The sequence below is a fragment of the Loxodonta africana genome, chromosome 14 (assembly GCF_030014295.1).
Source record: "Loxodonta africana isolate mLoxAfr1 chromosome 14, mLoxAfr1.hap2, whole genome shotgun sequence".
Lineage (NCBI taxonomy): Eukaryota > Metazoa > Chordata > Mammalia > Proboscidea > Elephantidae > Loxodonta > Loxodonta africana.
Window position 1 is genome coordinate 67517675 of NC_087355.1, and position 18041 is coordinate 67535715.

Here is an 18041-nt window from a genome sequence, read left to right on the forward strand (position 1 = left end):
AGCCTGGGGCAAAAAGAAAAATCTTTATTATAAACTGGTATTTTGTTCACCATGGAAGTTTTTGCATTCATTTTGTGTAAAATATTGTACTAAAATATCTTGATTACTGAGTTTGGGTTATTTTTTTGGCACCCCCTTAAATTTTGCACCTGAGGCAAGCACCTCACTCAACTCACCTCACTGTAAACTGGGCCCAGGGGAGACAAGGAGACATTGATCCAGAAAGTTCTTTTCAGAGAAAAGGACCAGGGATGCCAGGTGAGCTAAAGAAAAAATTTACTCCACTGTCATCAAATGGAGCTTTTAATATTTTTGTACAGCAATAGCTACCTAACTGGACTTCCTGCTTCTACTCTTAGATTATACAGTTCAACCCACACATAGAAACCAGAGTAATCTTCAAAAATGTAAATGAGATTTCTTTCTTTTTTTCTTGTACCCTCAGTTGCCTTCTCATTCACACACAGAACAATATCTAAAATCTTTACTCCCGCCAACATGGCTTTTCATGAATTTGCCCATGGCTGCTCTCCTACTCTATCCCCCATTACTCTCTCCCTACTCACTTCTATGACGTCTCACCAAACTTCTTGCTGTTTCCTATAATACCATGCTCCTTTGATTTCCACCTTTGAATGTTCTCTGCTAGGAACCTCTTCTCTAGATTATTCATGGTACCTCCCTCACTTCATTCATGTCTCTTCCAAAAGGGCATTTCTTGAGAGAGGCCATCTCAGACCATTAATTGTCACTCATAATATCTGGTCCCAGATATTACGATGCCACTGTATCAACCTTGCTCTGAGTGACTTTTATCCATTGCTGAAGTTTATTATATATTTATTTATTCTTGTGTTTCTACCCCCAGAAAGTAAGTTCCATGAGGGTAGGGGTTTTGTTTGTCTTGCTCTCTGCTCCATCTGTAGCATATAATAGATATCTAACAGATAATTTGACAAATGACTGAATGAATGACTGAACGTAAGGATAAAGTGGAATACGCTTTGCATGTCTGCCTAGTCTCAAATATCAAAATAACCCAACCACTATTCTGCAACAGATGAACCATTTAGATTCGGAACAATCCAGGCAGATTTCTACATTAAGCCTCACTCGGTCCTATTTACAATGCAGTTGAAAGCAAGGGATTTGTTCCATTTCCTTACTTGCGTGCTTTGGTTTTTAAATGACGTGTTTAATTCCAGCCCGCATGCTAAGCATGTGCAGACTCTGTGTTGAGCCTCCCGTTCCACCTTGGGGATTCTCTCACAAAGCAGGGCAGCATTATTAATCCACTCTGTACAGATGCTGCAGTCACCCCTTGCAGACTGTCAAAGAGGAGTGACAGATGTGCAGTGCTCAGCAGCCCTAAAATTCACTCTATGGGGTTCTGGACTAATGGCCTTCAGAAGAGTCGTTATTGATCAAGCAAAGTTTCCAAGTCAAGGAAACTAATGGCTTAAGGAAAACAACATTGTTTCAGAAAGGTTGTGGCTTGATCTATTTTGCTCTTAAAATTCTGAAACTAAACATCTCAATTCAAAAAATTGTATACAGAGGATTGGCCATGAGTCAGGGCCCATGCCAGAGATCACAGGGTTCAAAGACAGAAACACCGCCTTTGCCCTCAAGACTCTCGCCCTCACTGTAATGAAATAATGGCTCATAATAAGTTCATGGATGTGTCTTTTTGAAACTTAGGAAAACGGCTGTGTCTTCAGATCACCAATTTAAAATATCATAAATGGGATTTTATATTTGCTGTAGAAAGGAAACAAAAATAGCCACTATCAGGAACTACTGTCTATTCTTTTGTACCGTGATCGTGGAGAAAGATTAAATTCTCTAATCATGTGAGCAATAAAGGAAGTAATAGCAAAGATGGTTGTCAGGTGTTCCGAAATTAAAACAGATTCCTATTCAGACCGTACAGACTCTGCACTCTGCTTGCCTGGGCCTTGACTTAATGTATCTAAAGCCTTCCTCCTTTTCCAACATGACTTCTTCTTTTGAAATCTCTCTGCCTTTCCAATTCTTAAAATCCACCTAGATTCTTGATCACTTTTGGCTTTCTGGTCACTTGTAACTGGCTGCTATCTCAAACCTTGAAGACAAAAATATTCCTATACTACCCAGTTGCCAGACCAGAAGCATGACCCTTGCCTGACTTTCTACCCAATCCTGCGTGAAGAACTACTTTGTTGTTGCCCAAATCACAGAATGACAGAGATAGTGGAGTAGGACTGGTGACTTTTGGAATTTTACCTGGCTTTTTTTTCTTTGAATTCATCCTACTGGAGAGTTTGACGCTTTCTGAATCAGTAAAATTTGAACTCCAAGGATAGGAACCATTTTGTTTTGATCTCCTTAAAAGAAATCATATGGAAGTATGTGTGATAGGAACTTAATTGAATTTAATTAAGATAGTCTGGGAGATAACTGAACGAAATAACTAAATTGGTTTACTTTTCACTCTGACAACCTATTTATGAGCATTCTACACAGGTTCCAAGTCAAGAAAATAATATTTGACATCAGTGTTTCTACAGAATAGGCAGGTAGGTAGAAAGATAGTTGATAGATAGACAGACAGACAGATAGATAGATGATAGATGATGGATAGACAGATAGATAGATAGATAGGTAGGTAGGTAGGTAGGTAGATAGATAGATAGATAGATAGATAGATAGATAGATAGATAGATAGATAGATAGATAGATAGATAGATAGATGATAGATGATAGCTAACTAGAGAGCTAGCTAGACATACAGGTACCTAGACAGACAGGTAGACAGGTAGCTAGACAGACAGGCAGACAGACAGACAGACAGATAGATAGATAGCAGGGTTTCAAACTAGTTTATTCAAGTCCAAACTCGTGCTGAGAATTTGCATTTCTAACAGGTTCCCAGGCTATGCTAATACTGCTGGTTAGGGTCCAATTCTGAGAGCCACTAGTAGAGTGTGATTCTGAAACTCTGTTATACGTAAGAATCACCTGGGGATCTTGTTAAACTGCAGGTTCTGATTCAGAAAATCTTGGCTGGAAATATAAATTCTCAGCAGAGGTTTGAACCAGAATGAACTGTTTCAAAATCCTGATAGGTAGATAAAATATAAACTGAGCCCCCAAAGGAAGTCTAGAGAAAGCTATGGACATCAGCCAAGGGGACCTACATCCAATTCACCTAAGAGAATTCTCAGCCTCGCTGGTCTGAAAAAAGTAAGATAGTAGGACACTGAAGAGAATTACTCAAGATGCGTGGTTCATATGGTATCCCAACCTCTTTTTATGCCTTGGGATTTGTTTGTGAAGAGGTAGCCCAATTTTAATGCATTTAGCCTGAAGATGGGAACCTTTTAAAATGTGTGAAACTCAAGAACCCTGAGTTGGAGCCTCATTTTTCTGTTGACTGAGCGTTGTCTTAGTAATGCCTTCTGGATGTGTGAACTTTCTAAACTTCTGACAGATTTGCCTTTATTTCTGTGAGATAAGCCTCCTCATTATGTTTTCTAGTTACTCTGTTCTTGTAAGAACGTACTTATCATTGAAAATAAGCTATTCCTAGGCTTCATTCAGTCATAGTGGTCATTTTCTCCCTGATACCATTCATTGTTTCCAGGCATTACTGGCTCCCTGCTTTTTTAGCTTCTGACCAGTAAATAATGCCTTTGCAATAAGGAGTAATGCATTAAAAAAAAAAAAAAAAAAAAAACCCTTTGCCATCAAGTCAATTCTGACTCATAGTAACCCTGTAGGACAGAGTAGAGCTGCCCCATAGAGTTTCCAAGGAGTGCCTGGTGTATTTGAACTACTGACCTTTCGGTTAATACCCGGAGCACTTAGCCACTATGCCACCAGGGTTTCTGAGTAATGCGTCACAGTGGTATTTTCAAGGGACTTGAAATTCTATGTTATTCTTACCATGCATTCTTAGGACCTATTCATTGCTTCCATGAGCAGTAGGTGGAATGCACCCACTGTGAGCAGTATTCCAGGGCAGTTGTTTCTGCTTCTTAGCTATTAGTACTGCTTTTGTTATAACAAAGAATACATAGTAGTGGTAATTTTCCTGAGCTATGAATTCCTTTAGTCTTATTAATTTGGGCTGTCAGTACTGCTTTTGCAGTAATGAAGAATGCATTGTAGTGGTAATTTTCCTGAGATAAAAAATCCCTTGGCTTTATTTATTTGTGTTGCAAGTACTGCTTTTGCAGTAAGGAAGAATGCATTGTACCACGTTTTGGAAAGTTTCATGAAAAACAATAAAAAGGCTAAGAAGAAGTGGACTAGAATAGAATAAAATGTATGTGCAGTCATTGGCAGGAACCTTCATGTTTTACTCATGTTTTGCAAAACTTCAAGAAATGAAGTAATAAGAAGAAGATTTTAGTATTGACTCATGTTTGCAAGATTTATGGCATTCAGGGTCCCCTGGGTCATATGGGATCCCAGGTAATGGGTATCAAAATCTGTAAATCATAACAAAATTCTGAATTGATCTTTTAACCAGCATGTCTTCCATTAGCAAAAACAAAGGAAAAAATAATTGAGTCCTGAAAGGGTTAAAAGACAGTTCTAATCTCCTATATTGTCTTTGGCCATTAAAACACAAAGCTTCCTGAGCTTAGGGAAAAGGCCAAGCAATGGCCTAAAATCCAAGGTCACTAAAAGATGCTGAGTTAGACATGATCACATCAGTGCTTTGTTCAGGGACTTCCGAGTGGATGTATATACAACTGATGATACCTTCAAGCTTTGCCCTTTTAAACAATGCTTGAAAGTAGATATTGCAGTCCATTTAAAAAAAAATTTTTTTTTTTCCCATTTAAGACTCTATTTTCTCCCAGCAAAGGGAGTACAGTGGTCATAGAGCAAATATGTTTTACACCTTTTGTGTTTGTAGAAGACAGAAGAGGAGCAAGGGTGTCAGTGTTTACAGATTTCCTTCTGTATACCAAATAATTTCACATATATTAACAAATTTAATCCTTAGAAGTATTTGTCTATTATTGCCATTTTACAGCTGAGAAACCTGAATCTCAGAGAAATTTCTAATATTATGGGGCTGGGATTTGAACCCAGGTATGTATACCTGTTGTAAGGTAAGGTCACATTCTTACCAAAATACTGGCTGCTAGAAAACTTTAGATTTAAAAGAAGGGATAAGAATAATTACAGGGAGATGAAAAACAAAGAGCTGCAGTCACCCTCCACTTACGCCAGACCTTGTAGTTCCAATACATAGCGGGATAGTATAGCCTGTCTTACCTGGAGTGCAGGTGGTATAGGTATATGTACGGAATGTTGACATGGAAATTGCTTTGGCAATCATTGCATTCACGATGTTCATCTTAGACTTAAGGAAACCAAGAGTCAGAATGAGAAAACTCCTTGCCCAAGGTCATACTTGATTCTTGACAATTAGCATCAGACCTAAGCCTGGAATCCCTAAGTCTTGATTTCTGGCTCACAGCTCTTTCCGTTATTCCATACAATCTTCTTGAGAAGAAATTTTCGGGCATGGTATCTGCATTCATGTTCTATGGAGGCCAAAGTCAACTGTTGGAGAAGAAAGGCCTTAAGCCTGGGACCTTAGACTACTCACATGTCCTAACATCTACGCAAAGTGATGGGTCCTTTGAAGAGACTCTTTCTTATTACAGTGAAGCATGAATCCAAATTGGGTCCAACCAAGAGATAGCAAATTTACCCTTAACCCCTAATTTATCTGCTCCTTTGCATAAGGAACATGAAATAGGAAAGAATACTTTCTTGTTGTGTTGCTTAAGTCACTGAACTTCTCTGAGCTGCATTTTAATCATTATAAAATAGAGATAATAATAATACAGAAGTTCCTCATTACCTCCATTTTATTATCTGAGCCTGCTCAATAATGAGACTGCACAGGAAAGCAAAAGTCATCATAACATGAAAATATTCTTTAATGCTTTAATGAGTTGATCATTTATAAAATGAGTCTGCTGTCCACATCCCTTCTTTCTTAGGATTGGTATTTATCTCTAGCCATTAAGTCAATATCTTTGACCATTAGTCTATAAACATAATACAAATCCTTTGCCAAGCAAACTGTAAATCTCTGAAAAGTTTCAGAATTTCAGGTGATGAATGAGAGCTATGTTGGAGAATAGAGGTAATCACACAGAGCTACCGAAACGTCAAAATCTGGCTCAGAATTGTAGAAGAGAAGGCAAGGTTGATGTCAGGTCAGGCATTTTAAAGGAGAAAGATTGGAATATAAAAATAATAAAGGTCCTTGGGAAAACTGATAAAACTTTGAATATTTCTCAGAAGTGACCTTTTTGATCACGCTTTGAAAGTTAATTAAACAAGAAAGGTTGTTGCATTGTGGTCTCATAGAGTTTTGTCAGAAATCATGTTTTTTTTTACTTCATTCATTTCAATAATTAGCCTCGGTTGTGATGATAACCAAAATGACTGTATTTATGAGAAAAAACGTTATTTGCATTACTTCAAATTCATTTTTTTTCCAAGATAAAGTCCCAGTCAAATTCTTTTTCCTTGTACCTTGTAAGATTTTTGTTGCAGCTTTCAGTGGATTCCCTCACATTGAGTAAGTACCCTTGTATAATAAGGCTGTCCTCTATCTGCACCATTACGTACTGTTGTAGGGAATAAATGAGATAAAATTTGCCAACACATTTTGGAAATTCAAAAACAAGAGTTTTGAAATGAAGTAAATTCTAAAATTAATATAGAATTTACTCTGAAGTTAGAATTTACTTTGCTTATTAATGTTAGAGTTTACTCTGTTTCAAATATTCTTGTGTTTGCTATGTGCAATTACTCCCACATACTTTATTTTATTCCCATAATAATTTTTTAAGGTAGGTAATGCCCAAGTATAAATTAGAGAAATGAAGAAACCTGCCCAAGGTCGCACAGCTGCCCAAATTGACTGGCCTAAGTCCAAGGTATTCATTCATTCTACTCATTTGAACCATGTGAAACCGCCATTTTGTAGTTCAATACTGGTCGAACATCTTCATTCTCATACAGTTCTATGTGACACGTTCATTCAGGAAGCATTTATTGACCACCTATTCGCCATCGGGCATTGGTCTAAATTCTGGGGATATAGTGGTGATCAATGCAAACAAGATCTTTGCTCACATGGCGGTTATATTCTCGTGCAGTACCTCATTTACGAACAAAGAAGCAAACAATTTTAACAAACAGGATAAATATCTTACAGCTTTAAAGTGCTATGGAGAGAATTAATAGGAAGACAACTCACATGTAGAAGGCATTTGCTGTGGACCAGATGGCATAGCATTTTGCATTGACTAACCCATTTAACTCTCGTAACTACATGAAGCTGGAATTATTACTATCCTTATTTTCCAGATGAGGAAACTGAGGCAAAGAGAGGTTAAGTTACATGCCCTGAGTGATACAGTTGGTGGTGAAGGAGCCAGGCTTCAAAACCTAGGCAACGTGGCTCTCAGAGGTACTCTTAATCATGAACTATACAGCAGGTTGATGTGATAGAAAATAACTGGATAACCGGATAACTAATAAACCTGTTTCTGTCCACTCAGGACGACCCCATGTATGTCAGAGTAGAACTGTGCTCCACATGGTTTTCAATGACTGATTTTTCAGAAGTAGATCTCCAGGCTTTTCTTCTGAGGCGCCTCTGAGTGGACTGAACCTCCAGTCTTTCAGTTAGCCTTGAGGTCATTAACCATTTGCACCACCCAGGGACTCTGGGTAACTCATCGATAACCAAAACAGCTTCTTAACATTATATTCTTCATTATAGTGTTCAAATCTTCCTACATGTATCTGAAATATAATGGGTTATCCTAACAAGTTCTCCCTTCTAATTATTTCGCTAAATAGGGAGAAACTCCAGGGATTACAGCACGTCGGCCAAGAACAGTTTCACCTGAAGACGACACAATTGCGTAGCCTCTCATCATCTCCATATGAACCTCCTGCAAGACCCTATTAGCGTGCCAAAGTCCTCATAGTCTACAGAGCAGTAGGTTAGCGATCTGTAGTGCTGGAACTGCACCATGCAGCCCTATGCCTTTGCTTCCAGGAAAAGCGTAAAATTAGGAGGAAGTGCTGGGCAAACTGGCAATAGCTGACTTCAGGATGATTTCATGTCTCTCCAGTCATCTCTTTACTTACTGTTCAGCTGTGATCCTTGCTCATCCCCAGATCCAGAGATCAGAGGAAATGATGATTGTATTTCCAATTAGAACTAATAGTAGCTATCTTGAGCTGTATCTTTAATCCTTTCGGGGACATTTGTATTGTGTTACTTATTCTGTAGCCTAATGAGGCATAAAAGAAGAATCTCTTTCCCTTTCCTGTCTCTAAATGCAGGCCCAAATAATTGCTCCTGCTGCTGGAGAATAAGGTTAATTTGAAGTAAAGACCCAGTGGGGGAAATTTTCAGTTGTCTAAGCAATAGAATCAAATGTGTATAACAACTGTCATAAAACTGTCACCTTGTGGCTTTCCTTCTTGCAGTTTGAATCTCGATTTTGTAATGCCTTCACTCGATAGATGCCTGCTGTTTATGCATGTATGCCAAGAATGTTCCATTCCTTATACACCAAAGATTTTTTTTTTCATTAAAACTGTTTAACATAGTAATGTGAGCATTTATTCAATTGTTCACTTATTCAATAACAAATGTATCAAGCCATGCGTTATGGCCGGAATGTGAAGATGAATGGTGCACTATCTCTGTTTTTAAAGAGTTTATAGTGCTACGGAGGAAACAAAGAAGTGAATGCTAAATTTAACAATACCTCAGAAAAAACATGAAAAAGAAAAAAATGTGAAAGATAAGTTTCCTCATTTTCCACTAGTGTTTCTTTGGTGCTCTTTCTAATCCTAATCTTTCTCAGTGGAGGCAGACATCCTAGATTCAGCTCTAGAAACACCTGGGGCATGTGACACAGCCAGTCAGTAACAGGGATTTGCTTAGATTTGCTCATGTAGGGGAGGATATATCACGATCTTGGTTTGATGGGTAAGAGCTTGTGTACTTGGGGGGAAAATGCACCAAAGGGATTCTTATGTACCTCACACCCTTAAAGTGTTTTAAAACTTACCTTATGATAGAATCCTCAGGAGTACTTATTAACACACCAATTCCTAAGGCCTTTCACTAGAGGGTCTGATTCAGGAGGTTTGTGTTGGAACTCTGGAGAATATGGGTGGTACAAATGGTTTAAGTACATGGGAGCTAACTGAAAAGCTGGAGGTTTGAGTCCACTCAAAGGCACCTTGGAAGAAAGGCCAGGTGGTCTACTTTGAAAAATCAGCCATTGGAGATCCTATGGAGCACAGTTCTAGTCTGACATACACGGGGTCACCATGAGTCAGAATCAAGTTGATGGCAATTTTTGGGGGGTGGAACTCACAAATCTATATATTTAACAAACACTGCAGGTTATTCTTAGCATCATGAACACTTGGAGAACAGAGTTTTGGGAAAGACATTATTTCTTAGCTGCTAGCTTGGAACTTTTTAGCTACTTCTGATCATTTGATAAAAAAATACTATTTTTCTTTTATTAATCATTTATAGTTAAAAATGTCTAAAGCTATTTCTTTATTTTTCTCTCTAATCTTTGCATAAACTAAAAACAAAAGGATGGAACTAACTGGGGAGTTAAAACTTGCTGAAGTGTGCTATAAAATCACTTACCTTATTCCCCAATCAAAATGAAATTTTTTTTTTCCATTTCATCTAGGATAAGATTAGAAAAGAACCCTCTCATCCGCATTCTCAGACACAGAAACTATTTTCTGGGCTGTTGCTAAGTGCTTTAACAAATTCCTCTGCCAGTCTCCTTAGGAACTCTCTTAGTTAACTGGTTTGTTGTGTCTATATCCAAATTATTGATTTGGGATGATACTGCAAAATGCAAAAATGAAAGAACGTGTTTAACAAAAGTAACTGAGTGAAAATGTAACCCAGATTTATGCTTGAAAACTTTCTATTATCAGAAATAAATGGATTAGAGTAAAACCCACAAAGAAAAATGGCTACCATTGGATGGTAAGAGAAATTTGCCCGATCACTCCTAACTTCTTTCTTAACTCTGTCTTACTCAATGGCATTCTTTCAAGAATTCACAGTCTCTGTAGTCTGCTTACCCGCGTACTGGTCAAAACCTGCTCTTAGAAAAAGATCATACAATTTATTTAATTTAGGAGTATATGCCTGAAAAAGCTTAAAACCACTTTCCTGAGAAAGGAATCATTCGAATCGTGGTTGTGGAAGTGCCAAGCATCATAATTCAGGCTATGGGAATTTCGTTGTTTTGTCGCATAGGGAGTGAGGCATCCTGATACTCTGAAAACATATAAAATGTGACCTAGAATATGATTGTAACTAGGTAAGCGATTGTATTCCTATGGAGACTTAGAGGTATTATAAGTGGAGCCATCTTCTCACTTCAACTTCCTACTTTGACCCTAAAGTAGATATTTTATATCAAAATATTTGATGAAAGAACATGTATGATGCAGGTCCTTCCTCTATCTCTTTTATCATATAGCTCTGCTCATGAAGAGCGAATGGTTTTCTGTTCCTGTGTTCTTGAGATAAGCACACATAGGTCAACACCACAACTTACTTTATAAATACAGTTCTGTAGGCCTGTCGCTCTCAATCACCACCAATAGGGTTCAACAGTTGTGGGGCAACAATCCGCTCAACCGATGCAAATTCTCCTTCAGCTATGTTGTCCCAATTGGGTAAAAGGGTATTAGAAACCCCAGTTGTAGCCATAGATTCCAGTGACTTCTCCCAATCTATGTTTGGTAATAATAAGACTAACGTTTTGATCCCTGTCCATCTTCTATCAAATTTCTCAGTTGATTCCAAACTTGTAGTGGGAGTAGAAGATGCATGATTGATTACCGCCCTAAACCCTCAACACTATAATCTATTTTAAGTGAGAATTATGCTATAACTAAAACAGAAATAATCATGTAATTGATGGTGATTGCCTTGCAGCTATGTCTTGGATGCTGTTTCTAAAAAGGAAGCCAGTTTTCTAAAAACGCATGGTAAATGCTGTACACAATTGATTCTGTGTGTCGTTAAGCCAAGGAGGATTTTACTTAGGGGGTTATTCATTTTTATTTTACTTTAATGAATGTTAAGAACCTCTAAATCACTTACAATAATTAAGACAATTAGCTTCGTATGGAACTGTGAAGTTGAAGCCTCACTGTACTTTCAGTTTCTGTAATTTTCTTCGTTTACTAGAACTCATTTTGTTAAGCCACAAGTCAGAACAGCAGTGGATTTTCCTCCCTTTTTCTTTGTACATTGTGATAATATTTGAGTTTCCTTTTCAGATTTTCTGAGGAAGAGAAGAAATAGTAACCCTTCAAGTTATTTCATAAGGCTATGTGCTTATATTTTGACTGATTCTGACTACTGAAAGACTTTTCGTTCTATGGTTCACATCAGGTTTAGAGCTGAACTTCTCTTTTTTTATTGAACATTTCAATAGATAACAAAAAAGGCTTTTTACCATGGAGTATTTTAGCTAATAGCAGCACTGCTTGGAATGTATATAATACTATTCTTTGAGTGGGTTCAAAATATTTTACATATTGGTAAATCTATTTAAAATATCTTTCTAAAATGGATGGGGTAGAGAAGGTTGAGATTAACACTAGCACTTATTAAGCACTAATTGACTCGACAGCAGTGGGTGGGTTTTTCATGAAATATGGCTCATTTAATCTTCACAATCACCTTGTTACATTGTTCTCAAACTTTAGTCTTCAAAAATCATCTGTGGAGCTTGCTAAAAAATTTAAATGCAAACTTCAGGATCCATTCAGCCAAAATTCTGATTCAGGAGCCAAGGTCTTCCCCAGGTGATTTTGATATAAGTGGTACATAGAACACGCTGTGAAAAACCTTGCCTAGTAAGTTGGGATTATTATGCCCATCATTTTAGATAAAGAAAATGAGAATCAGGAAAATTAAATTACTTGAGTTCCACAGTGGTTAAGAGCTTGGCCGCCAACCAACAGGTCAGCAGTTCAAATCCATCAGTTGCTTCTTGGAAACCCTAGGGGGCAGTTCTCCTCTGTCCCATAGGGTCACTGTGAGTTGGAATGAACTTGACAGCAACAGGTTTGATTATTCATGAAAAGTGGGTATTTGAATGTTTTCGCTCCTGAGAGAAACCAATTAAGCCTTAAAGAAATGAGGAAAACGTTAAGAAATAAAGAAAATATGAGATGGTGGCATAGGCAAGAGGTGGCTATGGAAGTAAGCAATACTGGTAGGGTCTTTTGGTGCTGATCATGGCAGCATATATAGTATCAAACTTATCCTCCCACCATAAAGTGCTGTAAAATGTAGACAGAATATATAAAAGAACTCTTTCCAGACCAGAGCTTCAAACCAGTTTTTTCCCGTTCAAACCCTTGCTAAGAATTTACATTTCTAACAAGTTCCCAGGCTATGCTAATGCTGCTGGTTAGGGACCAGTTCTGAGAGCTCCTAGTAGAGCAGTGATTCTCAAAATTTATTATACATAAGAATTACCTGGGGATCTTGTTAAAATGTAGACTCTGATTCAGTATATCTTGGGTGGAAATGCAAATTCTCAGCAGGGGTTCAAACTGGAGGAACTGGTCTGAAGCCCTGTCGCAGACATTGCTCAGCAACCAACAACAGGTTGTGGTCATTAAAAGAAAGGAAGCACGAAGACAAGTCCCGCATTATCCTGGCTTTCTCCCAGAAAGCATTGTCCAAGTTGCGGCACAAAGAAAGGCACCTCAAGGAGAGAGTGGTGTTCTTGCTGCATGAAGGAAACAGAGATTGAAGTTTGGGGCTGTCAAGGCATGGGATTTGGAGATAGGGTATTACAAAGGAATGATCTAAAGGAAAAGAGCCCCCAAATATGTGTAAGCATTCCCCTAGGATTTTTGATCAACTCATCACCTGTATATTTATATGGCAATACTCCAGAAGGCCTAGTAGAGAAAGACAACTAGTAGACTGGTGGCTAAGCAGAGATTTCAGAGGATGCAGAATATTGGGAAAGTGTTGGATCTCATGCCCAAACAGAGTAGAGAGACATTTGTGAGCATCTCAGGCTTTCGGATGAGACCTTGGAAGGGCTATGCCCTAGGCATAAGAACCATGCACTATGAATAAGGGCTATTCTCTAGGAAGTAAGGACAAAACCGTAGTAGGTCCATCCTAATGAAGCCTGAATCCAAGCCTGAACAGAATCGAGGTAATCTTGCACTAATTTAAATGCCTACCAGAAACAAAAACTTAACACTCTTTAGAGGATAATATAATTTAAAGCCTGTACAATTTATCATCCACAATGTCCAGCATATAACATAAAAACTTACCAGACATGTGAAGGAGGAGGAACAGTGACTAGTAAAACAATCAGTGAAAGAGGTAAAACAATCAATGGTAGAGACTCAGAGATATTACAGGTATTAGAATTAGCAGACAAGGTCTTCAAAACAACTGTGATTAATATTTTAAAGAATATAGTAGAAATTATTGACAATAGAGATGAAAAGCTGAAGATTTAACAGCGCATTAACGAAAAATTTCACATTGACACTCAAGAACTGCTAAATATAATATCTGAAATTTAAAACTCATTGGATGATTAAAAAGCAGATTGGACACAGCAGAAGACAATATTAGTAAATTGGAAAACAGGTCAGTAGAATATATTCAAACTGAAAAACAGAGAAAAAGAAACAGAACAGCACGTAAGACACATATGAGGCATACTCAAAGGTCTAATATATGTGTAATTGGAGTCCTAGAAGAAGAGGAGAAAATGTGTCCACAGCTGCCTAAAAGTTGGCTTAGAATTTTCCAAATCTGACAAAAGACAACAATTCACAAATTCAAGATATTTAGCAAATCCCAACAGGACTTAAAAATTAAAAACATAAGCCTAGGCACAACATAGTCAAATTACTTAAGTTCACCAACAAAAGTGAAAATATTAAAAGGAGCCAGAAAGCAAAAGACATATTATCTTCAAAGATGCAACAATACAAGTGTTGTTGGGCTTTTGAATAGAAACTATTAAAGCTTCTTTAAGGGACTAAAAGAGAAATGTGACCAATCTAGAAGTCTAGGCCTAAGAAATGCCTTTCAAAAATAAGGCAAAGACGAAAAAGAAAAATGAGCAAAAACTGAAGGAATGACAAAAGAAAAAAGCTGAAGGAAGTCATTGCAGTAGACCTGCATACAAGAAATGATTCTAGGTGGAAGTACAGACCAGTGGAAAGGAATGATGAACACCAGAAAAGGGTGAATATTTAAACCTTCCTGAAATTTTATTGAATATATCCACTGCCGTCGAGTCGATTCCGACTCATAGCGACCCTATAGGACAGAGTAGAACTGCCCCATAGAGTTTCCAAGGAGTACCTGGCGGATTTGAACTGCCAACCTCTTGGTTAGCAGGTGTAGCACTTAACCACTACGCCACCAAGGTTTCCTTATTAAATATAAAAAAAAAAGCACTCAATTAAATGCTCCATTTTTCTAAGATTTTCCATATCACTGAGGCATGGGAAATATTATTGAAATGCATATAGAAATTTGAATTCAAGCCTTCCTACAAACTTTACAATGTGTTGCTTTCATTATGACCACTTGTTAGTAACAAGATGGATATATCAATGAACTTCACCCAATCCAACATATTGATTATATGCCATATTATGTCACAATCTTGGCTGCTAAGTTCCAGTATTCATTCTAGTTACCTTTGTTGTTGTTGTTGTTGTCAGGTGCTGTTGAGTTGGTTCTGGTTCTGACTCATAGCGACCTTATGCACAACAGAACGAAACACTGCCCAGTTCTGAGCCATCCTTACAATCGTGGTTACACTTGAGCTCATTGTTGCAGCAGCTGTGTCAATCCACCTCGTTGAGGGTCTTCCACTTTTCTGCTGACCCTGTACTCTGCCAAGCGTGATGTCCTTCTCCAGGGACTGATCCCTCCTGACAACGTGCCCAAAGTATGTAAGATGCAGTCTTGCTGTCCTTGCTTCTAAGGAGCATTCTGGTTATACTTCTTCTAAGACAGGTTTATTCGTTCTTTTGGCAGTCCATGGTATATTCAGTATTCTTTGCCAGCACCTTAAAGACTGTTATCTAAATCTGCATGTTCCCACAGCAGATATTTTGTTACATATAGTCTGATATTAACAGATATAAATGCAGTGTTCCACTGTGGTTTCATTCTGTAAACCTTAAGCATTGATTGTGTACCCATCGAGAGTAAAGTATCAGAAGTCGATCCTTCTTAATACAAGGGGAAGAATATACTGCTCCAGCCTCAGTAAGTTCTTAACTTCCTGGGAGATACTGCAGGTCAAAAAGGAAGAATGACTGAGGGCTATTACAGAATTCTACCTCCCAAATTTCCCATTCATATATCATTTATTGATGATTTGCATTGTACTTGATGCTTTCCTGTGGGCTAGGGAAACCAATATTAAATAGGCAAAGTCCATTCTCAAGAAATTACAGTCTAACAAATAAATGCAATGGAGTGTCGTAGGTGACATAATAGAAATCTGTAGAGTCACAGTGTGACACAAAGGAGAAAATAAATAATTCATCCTGGAGATGTGTCTGAAAAGTATTCTCAGGGGAGGTGACATTAGCTCTAAATTTTGAAAGATGAGAGGCTGTTTACCAACAGCCATGGAGGGGAAAAGGATGTCAGCTAGGAGGGGCAATGAGGAAGGGCCTGGGTTAGTAACCACAGTGCATCTAACACGGGGATGAATGTGGCTTTGCATGTAAAGGATGCTGGAGAAATTAATGGAGGAGAGATTGTTGAGCATATTCTATGCCACGTATAAGGTACAGAATCTTAATTTGTTGGCAAAGACTGCCATTACACCATTCACACCTTCTTAAAATGGAGAAGTAAATGTAGCCCAGTGCTACTAGAATTGCGCTGTCCAATATGGTAGCCACAAGCCAAAAATGACCAATTAAATAAAAAAAAAATTAAAATTCAGTTCCTTGGCTTCACTAGCCAAATTCCAAGTAATTATAGGCCACATGGGGCTAGTGGCTACTGTATTTGACAGTGCAGAGGAACTTTTGCATCATCACAGAGAGTTTTATTGGACAACACTGTACTACAGCCACTGGCTGCTTTCCATTATAAAAGTCCCAATTTCCGTAATTCTTTAGCGTATAGGTTGCTATCAATGCTGTGTCTGTATTGCTTTCTTTTTCTTTTGCCAGCGTTGGATTTCATTTTTGGTATAAACTAATGCTAAGGGAGCCCTGGTGGTGCAGTGGTTAGGCGCTCAGCTGTTAACTGAAAGGTTGGCAGTTCGAACCAACTAGCCTCTCTGTGAGAGAAAGATGTGACAATCTGCTTCTACAAAGGTTTCAGCCTAGGAAAGCCTGGTGGCAGTTCTATTCTGTCCTACACATTGCTAGGAATTGGAATCAACTCAATGGCAAAGGGTTTGGTTTGGGTTTTAATGACCAAACTGGATATTGAGCTAATAACGATTCTTCTAACATGACAGTCTTTAAACAAAAGAAAAAGAAATATTGGTTGGAAAGTGAGCTACTGGACATATCAGTTCCATAACCCTGTTAAAGCCAAAGATACCCTTTTATCCATTGAATTTAATATAATTTAACCATATCTTATATATTACTTAAGGTGTCAATAGTATTGTCACAGATGAACCCTGAATCACAGTAACTTAACAAAACATAAGTCGTCTCTCCCTCAAGGAAAGACCAAAACAGAATTCCAGATCAGAGGCAGCAGAGGCCTGATTATCACTGTCATTCAAAAATCCAGGCTGCCAGAATTTCTGCCATCTTCAAACCATGGCTTTCTGGTTTACCCTGAGCATCAATATCAAGCCAACAGACTGGGGAGGAGCATGGAGGGTCACTTGTGAAGATTTTATGAACCAAAACTACAGGTGCCATTTATTCCTTCTGCTAACTTCTTGTTGACTAGGACTCAGTTGCATGGATGCAGAGTGGCTGGAAAATGTAATGGTGCTGGCAGCCCAGGAAGAAAAGGAGACTCACAGGAAAACTAGCCTGCAATCTCAGGCACCCCTTGATAGCTCAAGGTCTTCAATATTTTTTTTAAGTTTCTTCATTTCTTGTTTCCATTTTTTTTTCTTTTTTTTAATTATTGCATTTAAAATGAAGGTTTATGGAACAAACTAGCTTCTCGTCAAACAGTATACATACAGTTTTGTTACATTGGTTACCAGCCCCATGACATGTCAACACTCTCCCTTCTTGACCTCAGGTTCCCTGTTACTAGCTTTCCTGTCCCCTCCTGCCTTCTAGTCCTTGCCCCTGGGCTGGTGTGCCCCTTTAGTCTCATTTTGTTTTATTGGCCTGTCTAATCTTTGGCTGCAGGGTGAATCAAGGTCTTCATTATTAACTTCAATGATTATCATATCTTTATACAAATAACACGTGGGTTATATGTTTTTTTGCATACTGCACAAAATCCCCCACATTATGTTTGTAAGCACACTGTGGCATTTTTTTTTTTACATGTAGCTGACTTCAATTGACACTAAGAAGACACAAACTATGAGATAAGCAGACCTAACATAACCTAATGGTTTCCCTTACGATCATCTCATGAGGTTTTCACATTCAACTGTTGAGTTAATGCACTGTGTGTTGGTGTTTTTTTTTTTTTTTTTAATTATCAGCTTAAGTTAATAGAAATAAATGCACAGTTTTGATTGTTTATTTTTGTATTACCAGGGGACTACCAAACTCAATCCATGACTTCTTGACCCTGGCTTATACCTTTATTATACATTTATGACCAAAAGTGTCATTTTTGGACTATTTTTATACACAGAAGCAGGGGACTAAAGAAAATGAACAGAACGATATAATTTATCTGTAATTTGAGAAGACAGATGAATGAGGCCAAAATTGACTTCTGGAAATGTCATGAGACATGCGTGGGCTTGCTA